Source organism: Lygodium microphyllum, chromosome 12, assembly GCF_053477565.2.
Source record: "Lygodium microphyllum isolate KBCC chromosome 12, Lygodium_microphyllum_v1.1.10, whole genome shotgun sequence".
NCBI classification, from domain to species: domain Eukaryota; kingdom Viridiplantae; phylum Streptophyta; class Polypodiopsida; order Schizaeales; family Lygodiaceae; genus Lygodium; species Lygodium microphyllum.
In genome coordinates, this window is record NC_141146.1 from 98,399,745 (window position 1) to 98,414,788 (window position 15,044).

A 15,044-nucleotide genomic window follows, 5' to 3' on the forward strand; every position below is an offset into this window, starting at 1 on the left:
ATGGCGCCCCAATACTTTGATCCTGTCGGCGGGGATTACGCGGGTCACTTCCTCATATACATATGAGTTTAGCTCAACCCTCCGACCTAGAATATGTAAAGTTGAATTTACGTGAGCCTCCACAAAAATGAACAGCTTCACGACTTTCAGGTCTTCCAACCACTTGATCCTCTTTAGGTTGGTCTGAAGATATGCAAACCGGTGGGTAGCTATGTAGTAGATTCCTAAGGCACCCGTCCATCTTCATTCCATGTAAAAAGGTGATGGATTATAAATACGCTCTAGGATGTTCATCACCCCAACCCTTTGTTGGTAATCCGGGGAATGCATCGCAGTCATAAACATGACTCGGAACACTAAGAACCTATTCAATGCTTCATAATTCTGCAAGATAGCACTAAAAGTAAGGAAATGTTTGGAACATCAATGTTTACTTTACTTCATCTTATTAAGATTTCATTAAAAAAAATCCTTCTTTGGTTGGCTGTGATACCAATTGTAACATCTCCACCTCTTATCTTCAGGACACGTCTTAGCAGTCCATCAGAAAGGATGTCTAGAAAGCTCCGCCCAGCACTCCCATGGAATGTTATGGGGTCTGCGATCTAGGACTTTCCACGTCCGCCACGGAGCGGAAGTATTCCGACCGTTCCCACTTAGGACCGACCTAAATTAGGGTTTTCCCTATTGGTCATTTCCTAACAGCAACTAGCGTCGAACCCAAGCGAACTACTTTACGCAGAAACGGCAGGTCCGAAGCGGATTCACGCTACACTTGGTTCAAGGAGAATGGGAAACGAGAGGGATGTGAAGCTCAACCTCTCTGCCATAAGGCATAGTCCCATTCAGTTCCCCTAAAACAGCGTAAATCCGGATCATTTATAATTAAGACTCTAGGTCAACGCCCTTTTCCTGTTCGTATCCTTTGAATGATCTTCTTGCTGTCCATAATGATTAAGAAAAGTTCCCAACCAACCGGGACCATCGATCCGTAGGACAGACCCATGGCCACATCCATCGCACTTTCCTTAGGTTGTTTTAGTTATCTAATTACCTACCACATTTAGTTGGACATGTATCAATCAGCTTCCTTAATTGGCTCGTTAGGCACTGCTTCCTTCATGTAATCATAGCACTTGACATAGAAAAGCAATGTCAAACAAGTTCCTTTTCCACAGGCTATCATATTTATCTTTGAAATACATAAAGTCCAGCCCGTAGGCTTATCCATAATTTGCCCAAAGGCTACCCAGCAATCCACACGGATTACTAATCCAAGATTCCGCCCATAGACTAGTATGCGGGCCTCGAGATCCAATCCTGAGTCACGTTGGTCTCTTGTGCAGGGCCCGGAGCGTGAGGTATTTACGACCAGAGCCCCCTCTGACATCCAAGTGTCCTCCTGCTCCAAGTAGCGCTCAACGGAGAGATCTCTTGCGGCGGGTTCAGTCCACCTTCCCGGTGCAGTTAACAACCCCCTTGGTTAGGGTCAGGCAGGCAGTCGGGGATAACTAAAGCTACCTCTCCCTTCAGGCCTTCAACTTGACGCATTAGATATCCTTTTATCCTTTAATTCTTTGAGCAAACAAAGCAAAACAATGCTCTAAAAACTGTTACAAGCACAAACAATTCCATGGGTCGTTATTTTTGGCCAATTGCTAAGGAGTGAATCCTTCTTTCCGAATGCATCCAACACTCGATCCGGGATCAATTGCGACTTGGCAAGATCCCCTATATCCTGGGTTAGGGCCGTACCCTATTAATCAAACTAATTAATCAATACCTTAAGTTCATATGTTATTCCAAGTCATTGATTGGTCTTTTGCTTCCAAGCAAATATCTAATCCCCGTATCTTGGTCACTTTACCCAAGAAAGGTATTATATCAGGACAATTATTCATCCTCTTGCGAGATAAACTTGTGTAAGAATCCACCAATCTCATTCCGAGGAATTTGCCATTCCCTTGTGATCCAATCACAAGATCATGCGACTCTGCAACCTGTTGCCAAGCGTCGCATCTAATCCATGGGACTATTCTACCCATCAACGGCGTCTTCTAATCATGGTATCATGATTCGATATGACAATCCGTTCCTGTTTGCATTAGGCCGACATTGTCCGTCCTAGGGTTCCGAGTTTCATCTTTTTAGCAAGAGATTCTTAGGGTAAAAACCATAGATCTTTTCTCGCGAGTATGTCCTACTATCCCTACATTCCGTGAATGTGGGCAAGTCTTTAGGGTATTGGAGTTTCAGCTTTGGCAATACGAGTGACTAGGTCACGTGTTAAATCCTAGTTAGTTCTTTGGAATATGTTGCATTGAATTAACCATTCCTAAACGAGTACCTCGTGGTATTAGGTGTTTATTTTTAAACCAATTTAACATGTCTATTCTTGAGATAATTACGCTATAATTTCCATAACCACATGATTCATTGTCTACGTGTAAGTTGATTTACAAACCCTAACTTTTCGGTTTAAGGTCAAAGCATAGGTTAAGTTATACCCTAATTCCAATTGATCATCCTATAACGTGCAAACAAGATTCATGCAAAAAAAATGCAGCCTTTTTCTAATTCCATTTTTGAATGAATTTGTTGTATGCAGAACTTACACAACCTTTCGTTGATTTTTGAGTTTTTTAGGCCACTTGCCTAGAGTTAAATCTTCTTCATGCAGCCCTAGTAATTTCCTACAGTTGCTAATAACTTTCTTTAAGAATCTTTTCGAAAAATATGTTCAATAATGCGATATGCGGTTTATTCCTTCATGCTGAAGTGTACTATCATAATTCCATTTTGTAAAGATGGGCATTAATTAATCTAGTTAATGCATAAAACCTACTTGCTAGACATGCATAGAAATCTTATGCTTGCTTTATTTTTTTGTTCGTTTTATTGAAAAATACTAATGACCGAATTCTTCCATCTTGAGCTATCTCTTTTAAATTAGTTAAGGTATTTAAACAAAAAAAGCATCCTATCTCCAAAAATAATCCATGCACGATTGAATTATAACGACGTAAATCAAAATTAGGATGAAAAACTTGGACTTGTGGTGAAATGTCCACATGGATGTTAGGAGACGATCCTCTTGCGCTTGTGCCTTGTGCTTTCTTAGGAGCCATTGTGAATGCGGCCTTATCTTCTTGGATGCAGATTTATGACCTTGGCCATCTCCTTTACACGCGAAACTGCCTTTTGTAATTCCACCATCCTTTATGAATTTTTTTCCTTCCTTTCATAGAAGCTCCGGTGCAAATTGTATACACGGAAAGGGGTTTAGCACTTGGGCTAATTTGGAGATTGTAGGAAATCCAAGGGAAAAAGCTTAATGAGCCTTTTTAAAGGCCTTGGATAGGACCCACGGGAAAAGGGGGTACTAACCAGACTTAACGGATTGAAAAAGGGCCAAAGGGTATAAAAGTCCTTAAAAAGGGATATTTCCGAGGGGGGGGGGGGGGGGAAGAAACCCACGGAAAGGGTTTAAATCTCGGGAAGGGGGGGAGTAGGAAAACCTTTTGAGAGCAAGGCTTATTGAAGTCACGGGAAGGGGCTTTTCTTTATTTGATCCAGGGGGGGCCCGGGGGGGAGTTTTTAGGATGCCCTAGGTGGAAAAAAGGGTGTAAAAGACCCTTACGAGGGAATTTTGTATGGGGGGAAAAAATTAAAGGAAGTATGAGGACCCCAATAGGGATTTGGATTTTGGGGGGGAGGGGGGGGTTTACCAAGCCCACATGGACAAGGGCTAGGAGAAAGCCCACAAGAAGAAATTTGAGGGGGGGTGTAATATGAAAGGGGACTTAGGAAGCCCCCTTGGAAGCTTCAAGAAGCTTCTGTCAATCGTGGAGAATCCATGTGGCATTTGGGATAGGGGATGGCAGCAGGCAATTTGATGGTGGCAGTGGCGGCGTCACGAACTCCTCCCCTCCACGGCAACTCCTTGAATCAATGGCGCACGCGATGCCTCCTCATCACCTAGCAGCAACGACAATATTCTGTCCCTCCACCTCTCTCCACACCCACACTCTCCCTCACGGCTGCAGTTTCTCAGCCGTAGCATGACAATCTTTTCCCTCTCTCTCACCATTATGGCAGCATTAGTGCGTCAGCCTCTCTCTCAACGGTCGTGTCTTTTTTTTTCCACGACGGCTCCTCCCATGGTATTTATAGCTAAGGGAGGGGATTCTTCCCGCCCCACTTGGCCATAATGCATGGCCTCCTACCTTCAGCGAGCTCTAGGAAGGAGCTTGCTTACCCTTAGTATTCCCTTCTCCTCCAGCACGACAGTTGGCTGGAGGAGAGAGGGATAATTAATTTAAAAATTTTGCCCTTATTCCCCCCATGAAGAATGCGTGTTTTCTTTTTTAAAATTGGGAATGTTACAACAACCATTGATAAACAACAATTACCACTTATAGATAACATACATAACAAAAACTAGCCCAACGCACATGTATATAACCTAGGAGATTGTGATTTCATAGAATATAAATATTTTTTGTGAAGATAAACCAAACCAAAAGTTGAATTTCTCTTTCACTACTTCAAAACTCATATACCCAAATTATTCAAAAAATGGTTCAATAAACTTTGGTTGTGGAAGTACTAGAATAGCTTTGTGATGAAATCATTGAAATTTGATACCAAGACAAGAATGGTTGTCATCAAACCATAAATCACACCATGTAGTCTACAAGCAAGATGCAAGTAACTACATGAACTTCTAGTTACTACACATAAATATCTTATTAAAGATCTCTATTTAAGAAGAAGTGTTCATAGCCATTTGTGTATTTCTAGATCAAATTGTGTTGCAAAAGCTAATAGTTCTCAAATGCTCAACTTGTGAAAGTTTGTTGTGATAGTCCACTCCTACAATCTTTGAATTGCCCCTTGGGAAAATTGATTGGGATTTGAATTTATAAAAAACTTCAATCTAATTTTTTAAAAAATTTATAGATCCATTTATATTTGCTAGGAGTGTGTCCACCAAAAGGAAGCTCAATGAGAATCCAAGTACCTTTTGGCATTATGTTGGACCTTTTATGAGGGACACAACTTTTGAGAAAGTCACCTAGGGAAAATAAAAGACTAATGACCTTATGTAAGTGTAGGAAAGGAGCATTTTTCTAAAAAGCACATAAGTATACACATTAGAGGTCAGCCCCCATTAATTCCCCTCTCCCATCATAGAAGTAAGGGAGGGGGTTGGGGGTTTCGGGGAAAGGGGGGGGTTTGAGGGAGTAAAATACTTTGCTACTAGAATTTTAATTATACCCCCTAGCCACATATATTCCATAATACTAAAAACAAGGTAGACTTTTGAGACTATTGATTAAGGTACTTTAGTGTAACCTAAACTTTGAAGTAGAGTCCAAACATTGAAATTTATGAATCCATAATCCAAAAGAGCAATATGACTAATATGATATTTTTTAATCTCATGACTACCCTTTGATGTATATAAACATATTATATTCGGAGATTAGATTTCAACTATAAAATACATATGATGTCTTTAGTAAATCTAACTAATCAAAGACAAGGCTTATATTTGTTGAAATCCTAGCTTAAAGTAAGAATCATGTTGTGAAATTCAAAATATAACCTATTAATATGTGACCAAAGAGCTAAAGGGGGGCTAAAGGTGGTAAGAGTCTTCTTGAGAGAGAGCGAGAGAGAGAGAGAGAATGCAAAAAAGGATATTGTTGCGATCTTATAATAAAAGAGTGTTTTAGGCAAAATGGAAAAAGTCTCATTCCCAGCATGTCCAATTCTTTTTAGATTTATCTAACCCCTTTCTATCACTTGCCTTTTGTAACCCTTTTTTGTCACTAGGCCTAGCTTTTGAGTCATTATGGAAATCCTTTTGCTATTTATCATTCTCAATATATGAGGAGGGCTTGGCTACATGAACAAGCAGATTGGATAAAGTTGAACATGTCAAAATTTAGGATCATTCATTGTTTTTGTATTGTAAAATTTAGCTCAAAATTTATTTGCTAGAATCTTGACAAGATAAAGGATTGAGTTTTATGGTTAATAATAAGTTACAATGATCTTATGGGACCTTAATGTCAATGGTTTTGGCTTTTGTGTCCCCCTTAGATTATGAGTTTTCAACAATAATTTGAGACTTTAGCTTGGGCATTTAAACATCCACCTTAGCAAGTGTTCAAGTTGAAGAGTAATCTACTCTTATTAATTAGATTTTGTGCCCATGTTTTAGCTAAGATTTTAATCTCTTTTTTCCACTTAGTAATTAGATTTTGTGCCCATGCTTGGCTATAGAAACATCCATCATAGCATGTATTCAGGTTAAAGAATAGAATTTTAGAATTTTAAGTTTTCCCAATGGCATTGAATTAAAATTATTAAATAATATTTCAATAATCTATTATTTCAACTTTGAGAATTTTAAGTTTGTCCATCACTCTTTTTTTTCAACCTTCACAACAGAACAGGTCAATTATAATGTTATGGGCAATTAGTGGGCTTAGTGGGACCTAGTTTACCTTTATTTTTTTTCTTTCAGAAACATGAAATAAAATTTTTTGAACATTTTTATGTAAGAATTTGTACATATAATACATATATCAACATCATTATAAAAACATGATACAAAGTGATTTGTAACTTACCTATGTTTTTTGCATATTAATATCACTACAAGATACATGCCTTATACTGATGTTCAAAGCGACGAAAATGTTCATAAAAAATTTTACCCCGTTCTCGCAAAAAACCTTAGTATTAGCGAAGCCATAGAGCAGTCCTTATTATTGTCGCTATATTTATTACTATCTTTGTCACTATCAGCATCGCATATGCGATGTTGATAGAGACGCAAATAGCGATGCATATAGCAACAATTTGTGACACTAGCTGCGACACTAATAACAACGCATGCAATACATTTGCGACACTGATAGCGACCCTTATAGGAAAAAAAAGCTGTGGTGGCAGGACAGCAAATAGCACTATGTACATTATTTGGGCCATACAAAAGAGTTACAGTAAAGTGTACAATGCTCGTCTCCATGAAAAAAAAGTGTACTTGAATCCATAAGACCGATACATAAAATAAATACAAGATCCTGTTATGAAAGCAACGGTATAATCATGGCAAGATACAAATGATGATAATAAGATAGTGCATAAAAAATACCTACATAAATCACATGACCAAAAAATAAGAGGATGTGCGCTCCACAGATCTAAGGGTGAGCTATAGATCCTTGCCATTTGAAACCTCATCCCACCGCAAGGAGCATCGAACGGACTCTAGAAAAAAAGAAACAACTACACATCAATCCACTATACAATAATATATTTTAATTAAAATAAGTAACTACGGATAAGAAAGATGAGTGACTTACTAGGCCACCACATCCATACAATCTGTCGATCACTGTAGTGAAACCGTGTCTCTCTGCATATTGAGTCTCTAGTCCGATGGGATCATGGTTTGTAATGGAGTGCTACAAAGAAAACAAAATATAAATGTTAGAAACATGATTATTAGTACAAGGGATATTGCAAAAAAATAAGCAAGTAGAAAAAAAATACTTACAAAGTCCTCCAAATAAGTCCTATGGCCTCCACTCCCAAGATGATGGACCACTCGTACCTCCAGTCATGCCCTCACTTCCTTGAGCTATTGTCTCCAAGGTCCTCAAGAATCTGTAGCCTCCTCCCTGATTCAACGCTAGTCATTTGTGTCTACCCACTCGGGCTTTGAGGCCCCATTCTTAAGTGCCTTGCGTGTGTCGGATCGTCTGTGTGGCATGTACACACGCATACACTCCATCATCCAGCCTATGCAAAACCTATCTGCTGTGGTGGGTACCAAAAACGCCTCATGCAAGGATGCTACTATGTAGTCCTTGCCCCTTCAGCATGTTGTCCTATAATCTACAAGGTATCCATATCCCTCTAGGGTATACCTTAGATGTGTCCTCTCCCACCTATGACCATGCTCTTGGGCTTAGCTAGGAGATCCTTGTACATCTGATGTACTTACGGGGGTAGTATCTCTCAGAATAGCACACATAGGGATGATACCTGTGGACGATTGAGCAAAATCTAGAGTGACTAGAGTAGACGTCCCCACAGGTGTGACAAATCCCATACGTGATACAACTCCAGCAAAACGATGAGACGAAGACACTGCGTTGGTACCTCCATAACAACCACCTAAGCCACGCTCTCTCGAACCTGCACTAGAGCGAGGAGTAGCACCTGTATCCCGAGCCGATCATGGGCTCATTGCATCCACGTCTCCATAGCACCCCCTAGAACCACTCCCTCCATCTCGCCAAGGTCTAGAGCATCAACCTCGTCCACTGAAAACTAAAGCATTAGAGCGCACTGAAGTAGATCTAATAGAACGGCATGATGATGTCCGAGATAGCTCTTGGTCTGCCATATCTTTGAGTCGAGCCATCTGATCTAGAGACATACGCGTGAAGATCTTCTGTAGCTCCTCGTCGCTCATACCTCGGCTCATCATGTGGATCCAAATATCCACAAACGTCACCTGTACAAACAAAAATTGATGTTAGTATAATCAATATAAATAAAGCAAAGCATGGTAATATATATCTTTTAAAAATGATATTACTTAAAACACATATCTTATGTACCCTTATAAGTAACTCATCAATGAATTGAGTAGATGGATGCTCCAAGTATAAAGTACCCTATGGTCCTATGCCAATCTCCTAAAATAACTCCGCATACATTGGAAGGTTGATAGATAGGTCATCACAAAAGGATGAGTCGACCTCGTTCTCAAAGAATTCTTGGACTTTTGTATTTCCATCATTGTTACCCGATTCTAGTTCCTCTACATGCTCCAAGCTTTCAGCGGCCTCCACCCCTTGCAATATCGACCTCCCTATTCGCACTTCGGGGAGCTGAAGGTACAACATACCACCATCGAGGTTGTCATGGGTTTGGATAGAAAATTACTTGTTCAAAATCACGTATAAGAGAGATTTAACTATTGTGACATGTACCATGTCATAATAAAATTTAGAAAAACATGAGTTCATGCACCTATTCATAATGAGCCGGCAATACAAACATGTCATCCAAATCTGTCCATCTTTTTTCGAAATCTATTTTGAGAAATCTAGATGGACCTCGTTGAACTTTTGCCCTAGCTCCTTCAAGTACTACTTTGAACAACTTCACATCGAATAGGATCATGGAGAAGCTATGGTAATCCATCGTGATAATACTTTGCAAGTTTCCAAAATACTCCATCTCATCTATAATGGTGTTTGGATTCGTTGCTCGTCGTTGGCTCTCTTGCTCGAACTTTACCATGATACCACAATCTTTTGTGGAGCGCATTTTGTTGATACGCTCCGCATAAAAATGCTATCCGTGTGACCACGCCGCACTATGTATTTTGTACTGTACATTGAAACACTCAATTAGTTGTCGCATATAAAATCTAGATACAAAAAACCCTAAACATATTGTCACCTTTGGACTACATCCCCTCGAGAATTCTAACTCCTTAGTTGAGACCTTCTCCCCTTTGCGAGATGCTATGGTCAATGCTCCATGCAACCATCACATCGACATAAACTGCAACATCTCCTCCATGTCCTCGAGATATTGAATCAATCAATGGTGCATACTACGTTGAAATTTAGATTGCGCTTCTTCTCAATCTTTCCTCGCATGCTCGTACCTAGCGAGCCAAGTCTCCATGGAGGCATGGTGCAACATACATAAACGATTCACTTTCTTCTCCATTGTAGTATCCATTCTTTTTTCCACCCCATTTCTAACCACCACATCTTTGGTCAATCTATCATCTTCCTCGAGTGACCACAACATACTGATGTCTGAATCCACCATTGGTAGCCATTGTGAAATATGCACTAATGCCTCAAACCATAGATGATTTTAGTGGCTATATGTCACCAAATGGCTATACTTTTATTTTTTCATATTTTTTTAAAAAACTCAAGTAGGTTGAGTTATAACTCCAAATTTTCACCAACATTTCTAAGGTATATTAAGATTTTGAAGACTCTTTTTCCATTCATACGAAACAAATATTGAAAAAAATATATTAAATTTGCCACAATATTTATAGGTTATGGGATATATATAGAAACATTCACCACATGTACATATATACTCATACACATAGTACATACATAGACACATGTCACATACAACTTATCCTGGCTCCTTTTTTTACATACTCATACACATGAGTCACACACACCCCTCCACACACACACATTACTTAGCATTACATCTACTCTTGTACTTATATATACATATACACAATTCTTAAAATCAAAAGGTGTGAGGTACTCATGGTCCAATAACTTGAGCTAGTCGGATCTTTGAAGCATGCATCTTGAATGTTGCAAAGCAAGAGAGAGCTCTACCTAAAACCCATAAATGCTTAGGGACTTTCCCTCTTCATATACTTGAGCACAAATAATATCTCCCCTTCAATGAATGGTTGCCAATTTCAACAAGGTGCCAAGGACTCTCTTCACTTCCACATCCAAGATTTTAGCAACACACTAGGACCAATCAACAACCTTCTTGGGCTTAACTTCAACTAGCACTAAGAGATGCTTATGGAAAACATTAGCATATCCTAGTCATCCACTGAGAGATGCTTGTGGAAAACATTAGCATATCCTAGTCATCATTGAGAGATGTTTGTGAAAAACATTAGCATATCCTATGCATGGGCAAGATGAGACATTGGCAAAAGCATATGAAGAGAAGGTAAAAGAGTGGCCACTATTGCTCCCTTATGCTTTGTGGGCCGATAGAACAACTCATAGTGCTACTATAGGATATATGCATGCAAAATTTATGTATGGTCAAAAACCTATCATGTCGACAAAAGAGATGACAGTCACATGGAGTGTGTTACCTTGGGAGAAGAAGTTGAATCGAGAGGAGTTGTTGGCCTTACACATTAGATAGTTGGAAAGAAAGTTAGAAGACATAGAGGCAACAATTGCAAAGTTAAGGGTAGCAAGGATATAGAACAAGAAACGTTTTGACAAAAGACATAGACTAGGACCAAGAAGCATATAAGATGGGGATTGGGTATTGGCTTATGATAGCACTCTAGACAACCAGCATAGTGCCATGCGTATGTGGTAAGACAAGTATTTGACAATGCTACTTATGCATTAAATGAGCTAGATGAAACAACCATAAAACTTCTGGTAGTAGGGAAAAGAATCAAATTATTCAAGAGGCAGAATCTAATGCCTATGAGTTGCTAGAATTGGAAGAAAATGGTGGCCATGATACAGGGGATAGGCAGAAAGATATAGAAGATGAAGAAGCAAAGTATATGATTATAGAGGATGAGGAGAACTCAGAATCTGGTGACAACTAGGATTTTGGCACCAAGTTCAGAGGGGGTGGATGTTGTGATGCTATATGGATACAGTGTGAAAAAGCATGGAATGCATCATCATCCAACTTCTTATTAATCAAGAGAGTCAATGTGATCTGAGTCATTGGTATTAGTGTGAGTTGTATGGATTATCCAAAAATACTAGATTTTTGGATAATTTTAGCGTATTTTTGATATTATTTATTGTAAAAATCTAAAAAAGTTAGAAAAAGCTTCTAGATTAGAATGGCATGCAAAAAGCTAGTTGCTTTTTTAGCCAATTATGGGTTTTTCATAAAAAAGACAGATTGACAAAAATTGTGTGCATCGCGATTGCTATAAACAGACTGAAAACTGCACTTTAAGGAGAGAGAAGAAGAAGAAGTGATCTGGGAGATTCGTGAGCAGGTGTCCTGTTATTTTACCCTCTTTCGGAACCAATAGAGCCATCAAATTTGGATTTTGAGTAGTAGAGAAGGAACTATAATTTTGATGCACGTTTTGTTCTACGAAGAGGTTCCAAGAGATCTAATACCTCGAGATTGCTTCTGAGTAGTGCAAAGATTCCAGGTTCTTTCATTACATATTGATTTAGTTCATTGTGCTTTGTCTTTGTAGTATTTACAAGTTGTGTATTCTCTATCTTCTCTTCCATCTCCTATCTCTACTTCCTTCTACCTCTGATCCTCGATGGATTCGACCTTTTGACAAAAACCCCTCCGACAATGACAAACAATTTGGTTTTGTGATCATTCTTTTTTTCATTCTTAAATGATTAGAGAAGGGATTTCTACTCTTGTAACTCAAAAAAATTAACGTATATAAAGTCTCCACCTGCGGGCCTACAATATGTAAAGTCTAATATGCTATGCATGCAAACGAGGGAGTAACTACTCTATGTCTGAGTGTTTCACGTCCCACCATGGTATTGCATTGGACCACTACTACTACTACTACTCACCTTCTCGAACACACCAAAGGTGCACCTTTGACAAAACCTCTCTCTCTCTCTCTCTCTCTCTCTCTACTTCTATCACCACCACTACTACTACTCGCCTTCCCAAAGTGTCAAACACACCCAAGGTGCACCTTTAACAAAATATCTCTCTTTCTCTCTCTCTCTCTCTCTCTCTCTCTCTCTCTCTCTCTTCTACTACTACTACTGCTACAAAAAAAACAAGGAATTAAGAAATTAGAGAACTACTACAACAACAATAACAAAAAAAAAAAAGAAATTAAAAAACTACTACTACTATTACTACTACCACCACCACTACCACCACCACAAAAAACAAAAAAATAAGAAATTAAAGAACTGCCACTACTACTATTACTACAAAAAAAAAAACTACTATCATTACCACTACCACTACTAAAAAAACAAGAAAAGCCATTCATAGATATGCGTTCAGCTCTACACATAGCTTTGATAGGCTTAAACCAACATGAACTATTTGCTATAAATTGAGAATTACCAATAGTAAATACATGCTTCATTTCATCAAGAGGCGAGTACATCAACTGAACAACACTACTAGTAATGCCATCAGTCTGTCACTCTATGTTATCATGAAGGTTGTCTAGACTCTCATGTCTTCATCTCTCCATAACCGCATTACAACAATGCTTAATGAAAATCTAGGTCTTTGAATTCCCTTGCATTTGGAACCAAAGGAGACTCTAGAAGCGTATCCTGATTTCTAGGATGATTAACACAAACAGTAAGAAATTGGAGTGCTTTTCTCCCATCCTTGCTTTTGACTCTTGCATAAGCAGAACCATCATCAAGCACCTTTGTTTTCCATACGCACACCTAAAATATAGGGCTATCCCAAAATCACTACATATGAGGAATTATCTTGCACAAAGAAGTGTTGCTCTTCCTGTACATCACCAATCATCACTTTTACATTAGGACATGCATCATAGATCTCCCCCGGATAATTATTTGCAACCCTCATTTGCCAACCATGAACAGTGTCTACAGGCCATGCACAATTTTCATACAATCCCCGCCTAATGACAGTTATCTTAGACCCATGGTCAAGTAAAGCAACACAAGGAGTTTCACGTTTTCCTATTTTCACTGCCGTTTCAGTGGTAGCTCTAGCCCAATGGTTTCTTATGTAGTGACTTCAAGGAATAAATCCTAGAATCTCTTCTCCATATTGTTGCATTTGCCTTACTCCACCATGCATATTGCTACAAGACAATGCATTTTCAGCCACTTTCTTCTCTTTTTCACATGTTGTCCATTGATTAGTAGCATCCTGCATAGACAATCCTGTACTTACTTCATGCTCATATTCAACCAGAATACACAACAAACCAATTTGCTCTTCAAATTGTAGCAATGCACTAGTAGTATCACCAAGAAATTGACGCTTCCTTTTAATTATGTCAATGATCTCATCATGAAATTCTCACTTGGCAATGACAAGCACCTCTCCCAAGGTAAATTCCACCCGACTGTTTAAGATCCGTTCTTCAAGAACCTTTTTAAAATTTGTGGTTGTCTCAATGTTAGATTGCAACTTATATCTTGGCTGCTTGCCCTTCTTTTTGCCCTCTTGTTTGTTATCATGTTTTTGCTCCTGACTGACCTCTTCCATAACATGCTCGGGAGGTGGCTGATTTTTAGCTTTAGGCTGATCCACACTTCTTCTTGTCATTCTTTTAGATGTCCCTATAATATCATCATCTCTTTTTTGTTTTTCTTCCATAAGCACATCCGTATTTTGTGCCTTTGCTAAATATGCATACATTGAATATGCATCTACCAGTGATTCCCAACCAGTTATGCCACGAATGTCTTGCCCTGCATGAGACATTTCACTATCAGTGACCTTTCTCTTTTCAGCTGCATGTAAAGCATGTGTCCATATTTCAGCCTTTGGACCAACCATCACTTGGCCATGCATTCTATCCAACTGTAGACCAAAAGTAGAAGCATAAACCGGCGCATAAGCATTTCGAACAGCCAAGTCTTCCAACAACTTATACATACCTCCCTTTCCAAAATTCAAAGCAAGAGGTAATCCTGTTTCTTGTGCATGGATCTTGCTATCTTTCCAAAAGTTAAGCTGTCGTGCTAAGGCCTCCTGATAGGCAGCACAATCCTTTCTCTCGTGCTGCAAATTGTCACACCACATACATCTTTTTCCAAGCTTAGGGCTTGCCACCTGTCCCCTTTCCTCTTGTCCTTTTTTATCCAATTTTGCAACCTTCAATTGAAGATCCCGCATACCTTTCATCAATTCATCTAAGACATCTTCCCTAATAGAGGGAACAATAGCAGGTACAACCATAGGGTTAGCCACAGAAGTAGGTGGCTTACTAGATACATCAACTGTCTTGCCCATAATAGTGGACAAGCTAGATGTATTCAATATTTCTCTTCTTCTATGCTTCTTCACAAGTGCAGTAACAGCTTCCTTTGTTGAGAGAGAGAGAGAGTACGAGAGAGATACACAAGACATGCTCCCAAAGAATGATTCATATTGATGTAGAGTTAGTATATATAGGTGAGACCCAAGTCAAGTGAGAGATGATATATATAGTTGTAACATCCCCAGTCAAACAAAGGTCTCTGGCTGCGAGTGAAAAAACCCTTGGGGAGAACAAGGGAAAAACCCGAGCC